Source organism: Aotus nancymaae, unplaced genomic scaffold (assembly GCF_030222135.1).
Source record: "Aotus nancymaae isolate 86718 unplaced genomic scaffold, 86718_ANA_hifiasm-v0.15.2.pri h1tg000033l, whole genome shotgun sequence".
NCBI lineage: Eukaryota > Metazoa > Chordata > Mammalia > Primates > Aotidae > Aotus > Aotus nancymaae.
In genome coordinates this window covers 9,316,934-9,330,281 of record NW_026988447.1, presented here as the reverse complement: position 1 = coordinate 9,330,281, position 13,348 = coordinate 9,316,934, and the positions used below count along the sequence as shown (strand labels likewise).

At 38.7% G+C, this 13,348-nt stretch overlaps 1 long non-coding RNA gene across 1 annotated transcript in view; it reads right to left on the bottom strand.

The window, feature by feature from the left end:
* LOC105714581 (uncharacterized) overlaps positions 1-13,044 on the bottom strand; it is a 54,903-nt gene extending 41,859 nt beyond the window's left edge. Inside the window, exon 1 of the long non-coding RNA XR_010345319.1 lies at positions 12,941-13,044. This is a non-coding gene — a long non-coding RNA (uncharacterized LOC105714581). The remainder of the gene's footprint in view (positions 1-12,940) is intronic.
* Positions 13,045-13,348: the final 304 nt, after the last annotated feature.

The window sequence follows — 13,348 nt, the reverse complement described above, 5'->3', positions numbered from 1 at the left end:
CTGAAAATTTGAAGGATACTCTCTTTTTGCTAAAACCAACAAGGAAGTGTTTCAGTTGAATTATTTTTGTAGGCCCTTATACTATTGTTTATCTATTTCAGTGAGAGTCTGTTATTCTTTAACAACCTTGCATTCTTTCTTGAGATAAAGCTTATGTTGAATCTCAGGACCATGTTTTCTAAATGTGTTCAACATGTGATTACCATCTGACTTTACCGTGTGTTGCTTTCAAAGTCCATACATTGAAATACATTACAAGCCGCTTTATGCCACAGAAAGCACTTCATGCTAAGTTCCACTGGCCTGGTCCCCTGACTATGAGTCATAGTCAGACAGAACATTGCTTGAGAATAACTTTACAAGGCATTAAGAGAACAAAAGATTTTAATGACTGGCTCAAAATGGTCTGGAATTGCAAATGCTTTCAAAAATCCATGGATATGTTATTTCATTATGAGCGTCTGATGTTTAGGAGTAGGAGAGGGTCATGTAACTTTTTTTTTAACTTGTTCAGACAAATTATAATGGAGCACGATAGTAAGTCTCAAGCTCAAATTTGCCTGTTAATCATATTTAATCTTTCTTAGTAAACTTTATTTTTATAGCATTAGTGTATTTTGGAAAAGAAATCGAGCCTGATATTTTAACCCTTGGATCAATCGTAGACTGTTGCAATCCTTTCAGTTCTGATTTAGTACAATTACAGGACGTAGGAGGACATCGCAAAATATTTAAATGGTTCTATAAGCCTGAGGCTGGAAATGAATCATAGAACCATTTTTCATCTTTTCAGTCGCCAACATCATGCTTAAGGAATTCTTACAGCAAAACAAATGCCTATTCAGAGAGCATTAGCCATTCTATTCCTTGATACTAAGTCAAAGCAGTAGTTTCTACGAAGAAGCTTTGAAAGATGCCACGTCTAAAGTATATAAATATGTAAAATTAATATTAATCAGTATGTTCATTTCTCACAAAGATAACACTAAAGTGACAGAAACAAATTTAACGACTCACACACCCTGGGCCAAAGATGCATTAATCCAGAACTAAAAATATGCTAACATTATAAAGATATTACCTGTCTGGATTTCATCTAGCATAAAAGGAGTTGTAAATCTAAGAAGAGTGATTCTGATTTCTAGATACCCTGAGTAAAAGCTATAAGATTTAGTGGTAGACAAGCCTTACTGATCACATCTAGTCCAGTTTTTCTTCAGCTTTACCTGCACCTTAGGATTACCTGTGGAGCCTTTAAAAATCTCTATGCTCAGGTCAAACCTTAACCCATAAATCAAACACACTAGGAGTGGAAACCTAGATGTCAGTATGTTTTGAAAGTCCTCTAACTCTGACTTTCCTATACAAGGTTAAGAACCACGGCTCTGGTTAGAGTCTGGTGGTATGGCCAAAAGTGAAGGAACTATCTTTAGACATGTTGGTGAGAGGTGGATAACTAAAGTCAGGGCTTACTATTTTTCTCTTTTTTTGACAGAATCTTGCTCTGTTGCCCAGGCTAGAGTGCAGTGGTGCGATCTTGGCTCACTGCAACCTCAGCCTCCCAGGTTCAAGCGATTCTTAAGGCCGGGCTTACTATTAACATGCATTGGTACCTTCTTAAGTGCTTTGCCTGTATTAACACGTTTCATCCACTCTAATGGGTAGAAACTATTGCTCTCAGCACCATTTGTGCAAATGAGGAAACAAAGATATCATACAACTAAGAATGGTAGAAAGAAGATTTAATCCCAGGCATTTTATTACACAGCAATATTTATTGAACAATTATTTATTGTTTATATACAATACTAAATGTTATGACTTGGTTGGGCATGGTGGCTCAAGCCTATAATCCTAGCATTTTGGGAGGCCAAGGTGGGCAGATCATTGAAGGTCAAGGGTTTGAGACCAGCCTAGCCAACATAGTGAAACTCCATCTCTACTAAAAAATACAAAAATTAGCAAGACATGATGGCACATGCCCATAATTCCAGATACTCAGGAGTCTGAGGCAGGAGAATCCCTTGAACCCAGGAGGTGGAGGCTTCAGTGAGCCAAGATTACAGCACTGCACTTCAGCCTGGGTGGCACAGCAAGACTTTGTATCAAAAAACAAAACAAAACAAAAAAACAACCACAAAAGCACCTAATTATCAATTGCTGCTTTTACATGTGTGTTTAAATCCATTGTAAAAAAAAAAACATGGTAAAATGGAAAGGTAAAATGTAAGAAACAAACAGATTTATGTCCACATCTGAGCAAAAATGATCTTATACATAAGTGTCAGCAAATTAATAAACATAAATTTGAAATTAACCAAGTCTTTGATCCAGGGATCACCTACAAGTATTGTTTCAGGGCTATTAAAAAGAACTGATGCTACTTTCAAAAACTTTCCTCATCTATTGGCAAATATGCAATGGGGTAATCATTTCTTTAGCTTTATTACCACTAAAAAGAGTATATTATTAATGGTTGAAAAGCATATAAAAACATGTTCAACATCACTAAACATCAGAGGAATATAAACTAAAACCACAATGACATATCACCTCACACCAGTCAGAATGGCAATTATTAAAAAGTCAAGAAATAACAGATGTTGGAGAAAAAGGAATACTTATATACTGTAAGTGGGAATGTAAAATAGTACAACCTCTATATAAAACAGTGTGGAGACTTCTCAAATAACTAAAAATAGATCTACCACTTGACCCAGCAATCCCACTACTGGGTATCTTACCCAGAGGAAAGGAAATCATTACATCAAAAACACACCTGCACTTATATGTTTATCACAACACTATTTACAACAGCAAAACTAGTGTCAACCTAAGTGTCCATCATCAGATGACTGGATTAAAGAAAACGTGATGTATATACACACAATGGAATACTATTCAGCTATAAAAAAGTATGAAATCATGCCTTTTGCAGTATCATGAATGGAACTGAAGGCCATTCATTATCTTAAGTGAAACAACTAAGAAACAGAAAATCAACTACTGTATGTTCTCACCTGTAACCAGGAGCTAAATAACATGAACACATGGATGTAGAGTGTGGAATGGTAAACACTGGAGACCCGGAAGAGGCACTGATAAGAAATTACTTAATGAATCCAATGTGTATTATCTGGCGATGGATACAGTAAAGGCCAAGACTTCAACACTCCTCAGTATATCCACATAACAAAATTGCACATGTACCACTTATATTTATACAAATGAAAAAGAAAGAATGAGTTTCTGAAAAGGTTAAATGTATGTCATTAATAGTCATTCATACTTCTATGTGAACTACAATTTGAGAATAAGCTTTTTTATGGTCTTAGGAAAGAGAACATGTGGCTCCTGAGACCTGGGAAGGGTGGAGAGAAGAGCAGATATCTGGAATAAGATAACGAGAAAGTGCATGAACTCTAGCAACACTGAAGGCAAATTGAACCATTTCACAAATCTGTGTTGGAAACACTTTCATAAGGACTCAAGAGATATCTGGGAAGGGAAACTAGAAAAACTGCTTTTCATTTGTTCCTTGATGATGCACATTTCCTAAGGCTAACTTACAATAAAGACTGGATTTCACAATATCAAAAGAGAGTAAAGGTATTTAAATTATTGGTAACCTCTTTAGCACAGAACTAAATTTGAAAATAAGTAAATGGATATCCTTAAAAAAGATCAGCGAAGAAGAAGAGAACAAGAGACTCACATTATTATTATCATTGTCACCCTCATCAATTTAGCTCAATAACCACTGAGATCAGGTGTTTTAAGAAATTTGATAACAAAATGCAAGATTGCAAACAAGAACTATACTAAGAACTATATTGGTGTAAATGATACAAGCCATTGAACACACTAAAGAAGAGAACTATACTGCAAACTATGTGAAGAATCAACCGCGTATGAAAAGTAGGTCAAAATAATGACATTTACAGAAATAGAGAATAAACAGAAAACCACGATTATCTCCAAATGATAGATTTCTGAAACACATTAAAGATACGTTATGCATAATATAAAGGTAAATTCAATAAACTTATGCTGAAGGAAGATGCTGTTGATTCTAATAACTGTACTGAACCAGAAAGTAATGCATCATCATCTTGCTGTCACTCTCACGTATGAAATTTAAATTTATTTCTCCCAAAAGAGATAGAAGTAAGGAAGAGAAAAAGAAGTGAGAATTATAACCCTCTCATATCAAAGAAAACAAATTTCAAGCAATAAATATGAGAAGGAAAAATTGTCAGCTCTTGAAATTATGTAGCTCATTCTTAGGACAATAAATGTAATCTTTCCATTTATTAAAGAAACTTTTTAAAAAATAAACTTGAGAAAAGCTTGACAAACAATCTTATCAGTTACTAGTGTTGTAAACCAAATCTCCAAGAACTTAATACCATAAAACTATAATAGTGTTATGGTTTCTCATAATTCTGTCTATGCATAAATAGCTTGACTGGGCAGATGTGTCTTGGGATCTTATGAAGTAACAGATTGTAGGTGAAGATGCAGACAGGGGAAAGTAAAGATGCCCAACCATCCCTCTCTTCACATAGTCCCATAGCTTTTCCATGTGACCTCTTCACATTAGGACAGTTTAGGCTTCCTCACAGTATGGTGGCCTCAAGGCGGTAGCATTAGGCACATTGCAGCTCAGGACCCCAAAGTGCATGTTTCAGTGATTAAGATAGAAGCTGAGTCTCCTACTATGACCTAGCCTTGGAAGTCATCCAACATCACTTTTGCCAAACTTTGTCAATCAAACAGCCCCAGATACCTTCTTCGTTTCATGAGTATGGGATATAAATCTTACCTTTAATTGGAGTGTGAAAGATGTATTGTAAAAAGATCATGTGAAATGGGAGATAAGTCTGTGACCATCTTTGGAAAGTGTAATCTGTCACAAATATGTTACAAGCATTTTTGTAGTAGATTAAAGCAAAAATAAAGACAATAATATGGCAATAAATATAAGATAATATCTCATTTAATTCCATCATTACCCTTTCACTTTATAGTTTCAAAAACTGGGGAGGTGGCCAAGATGGCCAATAGATGCAGCTAGTGTGCGTGACTCTCACGGAGAGAAACAGAAGGGGCAAGTAAATACAGCACCTTCAACTGAAACAACTAGGTACTCACATCGGTAATAAGGAAACAATTCAACCCACAGAGAACAGAGAAAAATGAAGCAGGATGACTGCTCGCCCAGGAGCAACATGGCACCAGGGAAACCTTCCCCCACGCAGGGAAGTGATTAATGAATGTGTGACCTTGGGAACTCATGCTTCTGCTATGGATCTATGCAACCCTCAAGTCAGGAGATCCCCTTGCAAACCGGCTCCACCAGGGCCTTCAGTCTGACACACAGAGCGATGTGGAATTTCAGCAGAGCAGCTGCTTAGGCACGCACACAGAGCCGGTAGCCTGAGATGCTAGGACTTTCCAGGCTTCCCAGCAAAAGCAGTGGGAGATTAGACTCCTGTACATACCCCTAGGAAATGGGCTGAATCCAGGGGGCCAAGCAGCAGAGTCTGTAGGCCCCACTTCCACAGCACCTCACAGGATAAGGCCTACTGGCTTGGAACTCCAGTGAGCCACCAGTAGCAGAATTTCACCTACCTGAGACAGAACTCCCAGGGAGAAGGGCAGGCCACCATCTTTGCTCTTTGGGCCACTTAGTCATTCCAGCCTTCCAGCTTTAAAGAGTCCAAGGCAACCAGGGGCAGAAGGGATTCCCCCAGCAAAGCACAGCCACTCTGCAAAAATGTGGCCAGACTCTTTTTTAAAGCAGGCTCCCAATCCCATTCCTCCTCACTGGGTGGTACCTCCCAACCAGGCCCTCCAGCCAACCTCACCAGTGTTATCCAGTCAACAAAGTTTTAAATGCTCCCTGGGATGAAGCTCCCAGAGGGAGAGCAGGCTGCCATTTTTGCTGTTTGGGCAACTTAGCTGTGCCAACCTTCAGGCTTTGGAGAGCCCTGACCAGGTGTGGAAGTGGCACCCCAGTAAAGCACTGCTGCCCTGTAAAAATGTGGCCAGACTATTTTTTAGGCAGGTCCCCAATCCCATCCCTCATCACCAGATGGAGCCTCCCAACTGGGGTCTCCAGCTACATTTGCTGGTGTTCTTCACCTGATAGAAGTTTCAAACTTCCCTGGACTGAGCTCCCAGTGGAGGGCGGGGAGGCAATATCTTTGCTGCTTGGACGACTTAGTCATTCCAGTCTTCAGGCTTTGGAGTGTCCAAGGTGACTGGGAAGAGATGCATACCCCCAGCATAGCACAGCCGCTCTACAAAAACATGGTCAGACTGCTTTTTTAAGTGTTTCCCCAACCCCATTTCTCCTCACTGGACAAGACCTCCCAACCAGGATCTCCAGATGCCTCCTACAGGTGCATTCAGGCCAGCCACAGGTCTGTATCTCCGTGAGATGGAGCTCACAGAAGGAGGCCTGGACAGAGCCTCCTGAGGCAACTGAAAGCCTCTCTGCCACTGCCTCTGCAGTGGAACTGTCCTTGCTACCCTCAGACTAATGAAGGAACAAAGACCTTAAGTGCTTTTTCCACACCTCCAACATGCTGCAGTCAACTCAGAAGAGGCCAGTCCATCTTGCACAGGTTGCACACATCCCCCACTGCTCATCACCAGACAGAGAACCCCGGTCTTGGGCCCACGACATAGACCTTTCATCCTGGGCTGATTGCACTGAGCAATTGCTGACCCACATCTCTCTGAGGTGGAACAAGCAGCCAGGAGACAAGCAAAGTGGTGGAGCAGCAAGCCAGATGATATGGAGCCCAGAGGGTTTGGTTCAGGAGCGTCTGTAGCAGAGCCTTGCCAGAGACTGCCATCCCTCTAGGCTCAACTTGCTCCCATAAAAGACTTTGGCCCCAGGGCAACAATCAAACCTGCTCTCTGCAGGGTGGTCTTGCATGTCAAACAGGGCTGGCCCAACCTAAGCAACCCTTTGTCTGCTGGCCTCTCCCAGTACCCCAGCCTAGCCATGCCTGCTTACAGGGCAGTCTCAGGTGCCCCCAGGACCCACACCATAGCTTCTGCACTGGCAGACAGTGCCTGAATGGTGGAGAGTTCCAGCAAGACAGTCCCTATGGTCACACACCAGCCTGCATGTTCCCTTCCCATACTGCAACTTCCCCTGAGCTGAAATGAAAGAAAAGATTTTAAAGGTAGCTGGAGAGAAAGGTTAGATCACCTACAAAGGGAAGCCTATCATACTAATAGCAGACATCTCAGCAGAAACTCTACAAGCTGTAAGAGATTGTGGGCTAACATGCAACATTCTTAAAGAAAATAAATTCCAACCAAGAATTTCACATCTGGCCAAACTAAGCTTCATAAGTGAAAGAGAAATAAGATCCTTTTCAGACAAGCTGAAGTATTTTTTACCACCAGACCTGCCTTACAAGAGCTCCTGAAGGAAGCACTGAATATGGTTTTTTAAGTGTTTTCCCAGCCCCATTTCTAACATCATGATGACAGGGTGAAATCCACACATAGCTAACATCATGATGACAGGGTGAAATCCACACATAGCAATGCTATCCTTGAATGTAAATGGGCTAAATGCCCCAATTAAAAGGCACAGAGTGGCAAACTGGATAAAGAACCAAGACCCATGGGTCTGCTTTCTTCAAGAGACCCATCTCACATGTAATGACACACATATTCTTGGAGGAAAATCTACCAAGCAAATGTAAAACAGAAAAGAAGTGTGGTTGTAATACTAGTTTCTGACAAAACAGACTTTAAACCAACAGAGATCAAAAAAGACAAAGAAGAGCATTATATAATGGTAAAGCATTTAATTCAACAAGATCTAACTCCCCTAAATGTATATGAACCCAATACAGGAGCACCCAGATTTATAAAGCAAGTTCTTAGAGACTTCCAAAGAGACTTACACTCCCACACAATAATAGTGGTAGATTTTAATACACCACTGACAATATTAGACACATTATTGCAACAGAAAATTAACAAAGATATTCAGAACCTGAACTCAACACTGGATCAAATTGACCTGATAGACATCTACAAAACTTTCCACCCAAAACAAACAGAATATATATTCTTTGCATAGCCACATGGTCCATATTCTAAAATCAATTACATACTTGAAAGTAAAACACTCCTCAGCAAATGCAAAAGAACTGAAATCATAAAAACAGCCTCTCAGACCATAGCGCAATCAAATTTGAAATCAAGACTAAGAAAGTCACTGAAAACCATACAATTACATGTAAATTGAATAACCTGCTCCTGAATTACTTTTGGGTAATTAATGAAATTAAGTCAAAAATCAAGAAGTTCTTTGAAACTAATGAGAACAAAGATACACCATCCCAGAATCTCCAGGACCTAGCTGAGAAGGTGTTAAGAGGCATATTTATATCATAAATACTCACATCAGAAAGGTGTAAAGATCTCAAGTTAATAACTTAACAATACAACTAAAAGAACTAGAGATTCAAGAGCAAACAAATCCCAAAGCTAACAGAAGACAAGAAATAACCAAAATCAGCGTTGAAGGAGACTGAGCCATGAAAACCACTCAAAAGATTAACAAATTCAGTAGTTGTTTTTTTGAAAAAAAATTGTAAAATAGATACACCACTAGCTAGATGAATAAAGAAGAAAAGAAAGAAGATTCAAATAAACACAATCAGAAATAACAAAGGGCATATTACCACTGACCCCACAGAAATACAACCAACCATCGGAGAATATTATGAGCATCTCTTTGCATATAAGCTAGAGAATCTAGAAGAAATGAATAAATTCCTGGACACATACACCTCCCAAGACTGAACCAGGAAGAAATTGAATTACTGAGTAAAACAATAAAGAACTCTGAAATTGAGGTAGTAATAAGTAGCCCACCAACCAAAACCAAAAAACAAACCAACAGAAAAAACAAACCCAGGACCAGATGGATTCACAGCTGAGTTCTAACAGATGTGCAAAGAAAAAGCTGGTACCATACCTCCTGAAACTATTCTAAAAAACTGAGGATTGAGGAGGAGGGACTTCTCCCTAACTCATTCTATGAGGCCAGTATCATTCTGATACTAAAACCTAGCAGAGACAAACACACACAAAAGAAAACTTCAGACCATCAAAAAGCTTATCCACTGCAATCAAGTAGGCTTTATTCCTGGGATGCAAGGTTGATTCAACATATGCAAATCAATAAATGAGATCATCACATAAACAGAACTAAAGACAAAAACCATATGATAATTCAATAGATGCAGAAAAGGCTTTCCATAAAATTCAGCATCCATTTATGTTAAAAAAAAAAAACTCTCAGCAAACTAGATATTGAAGGAACATACCTCAAAATAGTAAGATCCATATATGACAAACCCACAGCTAGTATCATACTGAATGGGCAAAAGCCAGAAGCATTCCCCTCAAAACTGGCACAAGACAAGGATGCCCTTGCTCACCACTTCTATTCATCATAGTACTGGAAGTCCTGGCAAAGGCAATCAGGAAAGGAAAGAAATAAAGAGCATTTGGATAGGAAGAGTAGAAGTCAAACTGTCTCTGTTTGCAGACAATGTGGTCTTATATCTAGAAAAACCCATCATCTCAGCCCAAAAGCTACTTTAAGCTGATAAACAACTTCAGCAAAATCTCAGGATACAAAATCAATGTCCAAAAATGACTAGCATTCTTATATACCAACAACAGTCAAGCCAAGAGCAAAATAGGAGCAAACTCTTATTCACAATTGCCACAAAAAGAGTAAAATACCTAGAAATACAGCTAACTAGGGAGATGAAATAACTCTACAACTAAAACTACGAACAATTTTTCAAAGAAATTAGACATGACACAAACAAATGGAAAAACATTCTATGCACATGGATATGAAGAATCAATACCTGAAAATGGTCATACTGCCCAATTAGAGATTCAATGCTCTTCCTATTAAACTACCACTGCTATTCTTCACGGAACTAGAGAAAGCTATTTTAAAATTCATATGGAACCAAAATATGAGCCTGAAGGGCCAAGGCAATCCTAAGCAAAAAGAGCAAAGTTGGAGACATCATGCTGCCTGACTTCAAACTATACTACAGGGATACACTAACCAAACAGCATGGTACTGGGTACAAAAACAGACACACAGACCAATGGAACAGAACAGAGAACTCAGAAATAACACCACACACCTGTAACCATCTGATTTTTGAGAAACCTGACAAAATAAGCAATGGGGAAAGAATTCCCTATTTGATAAATGATGCTGGGATAACTGGCTACCCATACACATAAGATTGAAACTGAACCCTTTCCTTTCACCATATACAAGATTAACTCAAGATGGATTAAAGACTTAAATGTAAAATCCAAAACTATAAAAACCCTGGAAGACAACTGAGGCAATACCAATCAGGACATAGGCACAGGTAAAGATTTCATGACAAAGATGCCACAAACAATGTCAACTAAAGCAAAAATTGACAAATGGGGTCTAATGAAACTTAAGAGGTTCTGCATAGCAAAAGAAAGGATCAAAGAGTAAACAGACAACCTACAGAATGGGAGAGGATCGTTGCAAACTATGCATCTGACAAAGCTCTAATGTTCAGCATCTTCTTACACTTACAAAAAGGAAAAACCAAATAACCCCATACAAAATGTGGGCAAAGGACATGAACAGACACTTCTCAAACAAAGACATACATACGGACAACACGTAGGTGAATAAAAGCTCAATATCACTGATTATTAGAGAATAGAACCCCAATAAGATACCATCTCACACTAGTCAGAATGGCTATTATTAAAATCTCAAAAAGTAACAGATGTGGAGAGGTTGTGGAGAGAAAGGAACACTGACATACTGTTGGTAGGAGTGTAAATTACTTCAACCATTGTGGAAGACAGTGTGGTGATTCCTTAAAGACCTAAAGACAGAAATACCATTCGACTCAGCAATTCCATTCCTGTGTATACACCCAAAGGAATGAAAATCATTCTATTACATACACATGCATGTGTATGTTCATTGCAGCACTATTCACAATAGCAAAGACATGGAATCAACCTAAATGCCCATCAGTAACAGATTGGATAAAGAAAATGTAGTACATATACACCATGAAATACTGTTCAAACATAACGAAGAGTGAGATCATGTTCTCTATAGGGACATGGATGAAGCTGGAGTCCATTATCCTTAGTAAGCCAACAAATACCACATGTCCTCACTTATAAGTGGGAGCTAAATGATGAGAAAAACACATGGACACATAGAGGGGAACACCACACACTGGAGTCTATCAGAAGGTGGAGGGTGGGAGGAGGGAGAGAATCAGGAAAAACAACTAATTGGCATTAGGCTTAATACCTGTGTGATTAAATAATCTTTGTAGCAAACTCCCACCACACAAGTTTACCTATGTAACAAACCGGCACATGTACCCATGAACTTAAAATATAAGTTAAATAAAATTGTTTCAGGAATTAGAATAAAAGAGAATTTTCCAAATCAATATTATGAAGCCTTTGTTATTCTGATATTAAAACATGACAAAGTTACTGAATTTGTTAATAAAAATGGATTCCAAAATAATAAACTATTAACAAATACACATACACAAAACACAAATTGAGCTTCAGAGTCTACTTGGCATGCTCAAGATCATACTGCAAATAGTGTAACCAGCAAACAAAGATCTATTTCCAATTTTAATTGCTTTCCATTATAGTAATCACTCTATTATAGCCAGTGCATCACTGAGTTCTTATTTATTACAAAATTCTATTTCTCAATAGTACTTTTGGGTGAGAGCTCAGCATTAGACCCACACACACAGATACGAAAAAGGTGAAGGGCCAGGTGCAGCAGCTCACACCTGTAATCCCAGCACTTTGGGAGGCTGAGGCAGGTGGATTACAAGGTTAGGAGTTTGAGACCAGCCTGGCCAACATGCTAAAACTCCGTCTCTACTAAAAATACAAAAAATTAGCCGAGCATGATGACATGCACCTATAATCCTAGCTACTCAGGAGGCTGAGACAGGAGAATCACTTGAATCCCGGAGGTGGAGGTTGCGGTGAGCAGAGATCACGCCATTTCACTCCAGCCTGGGTGACACAGTAAGATTTTGTGTCAAACAACAACAAAAAAAAAAAAAATAGTGAAAAAAACGTTCAGATTAGTCCCACCAAGGGTTTAACTAGGTCTGAAAAAATAAGATGATAAGACTTAGGTATTGTTCATCAATACTGATGATTCAGTATTGTTCATCAATACTGCTACACACAGATAGTATTCAACCTTACTCATGTCATCCCATTCCATATTAGTTGTTACAATTTTATTTTAATTTTATTTAATATAAACGTCAGTTTTCAAACTTAACAGAAAACAAAGTCTCCAATTTAAAGAAAATGCTGTCAGGTATAAATTCCTTTAAATACCCTCCCCTCCACATCAATGTTATCTTGAAGCATTGTTATCTCACTTCGTTCTGTCTCCACTTTTGTCCAAAGTTAATCTCTTCCGCCTATACTTTGAGTCCCATCCCTTCTTGTCTGCTCCAAGAAATTTCTCTCTTAATTATGTTCACTTATTTTTACCTCATACCTCCCTTCTCTTCTGGACCTTTCCCTTCCTTTTACAAACAATTTAAATTCCTTATCTTAGAAAAAATATAACCCTTCCCTAGTCTTTTCCTTGTCATTTAATCTGCTTCCTTCCCGTTTCCGCCAAGTCTAAAGTGCTTGGCAGAATGATTTTTACTGGATGCATTTGCTTTATTTTCTCCTACTCATTCCATGACTCATTTTGGTCTGGTTTCAGCCCCGCACTTCCTTTGAGTTCTTTCAAATAACACAGCTCTTTGGTACAACTCTCTGACTAGGGATATGAGAATTATATACCCACCCCTTTGTAAGCAATGTCCATCTCATGGCATTCTTTCAAGGGTCGGAATGTGTCATAAATAAAGATTTTGCTTGATGAGTTTTTTCAGCTCCTCCTTAAAACTATTCAGGCACATGGCTCCAGTAAAATGCCACCAGCTGAGAGAGTCAAGACAGAAATGTTTTCACTCCTCTCTCAAGCCTACATGGCTTTCTGAGTACACATTCTACTAATAATTAATCTCCAGTTGTTTCTAATGGTTAAGTATTTATCTCTTAAAGTACAGCATGCCAAGCTCAGCCAAAGAGCTGGAAATAGTAGAAAAAATAATTATAAGGACTTATTTTATCATAAATATTCTCACAAACAAGGTTGGCAACTATATCACTCTCCTCAGGCTACCATCACAAAATATCATCGACTGAGTGG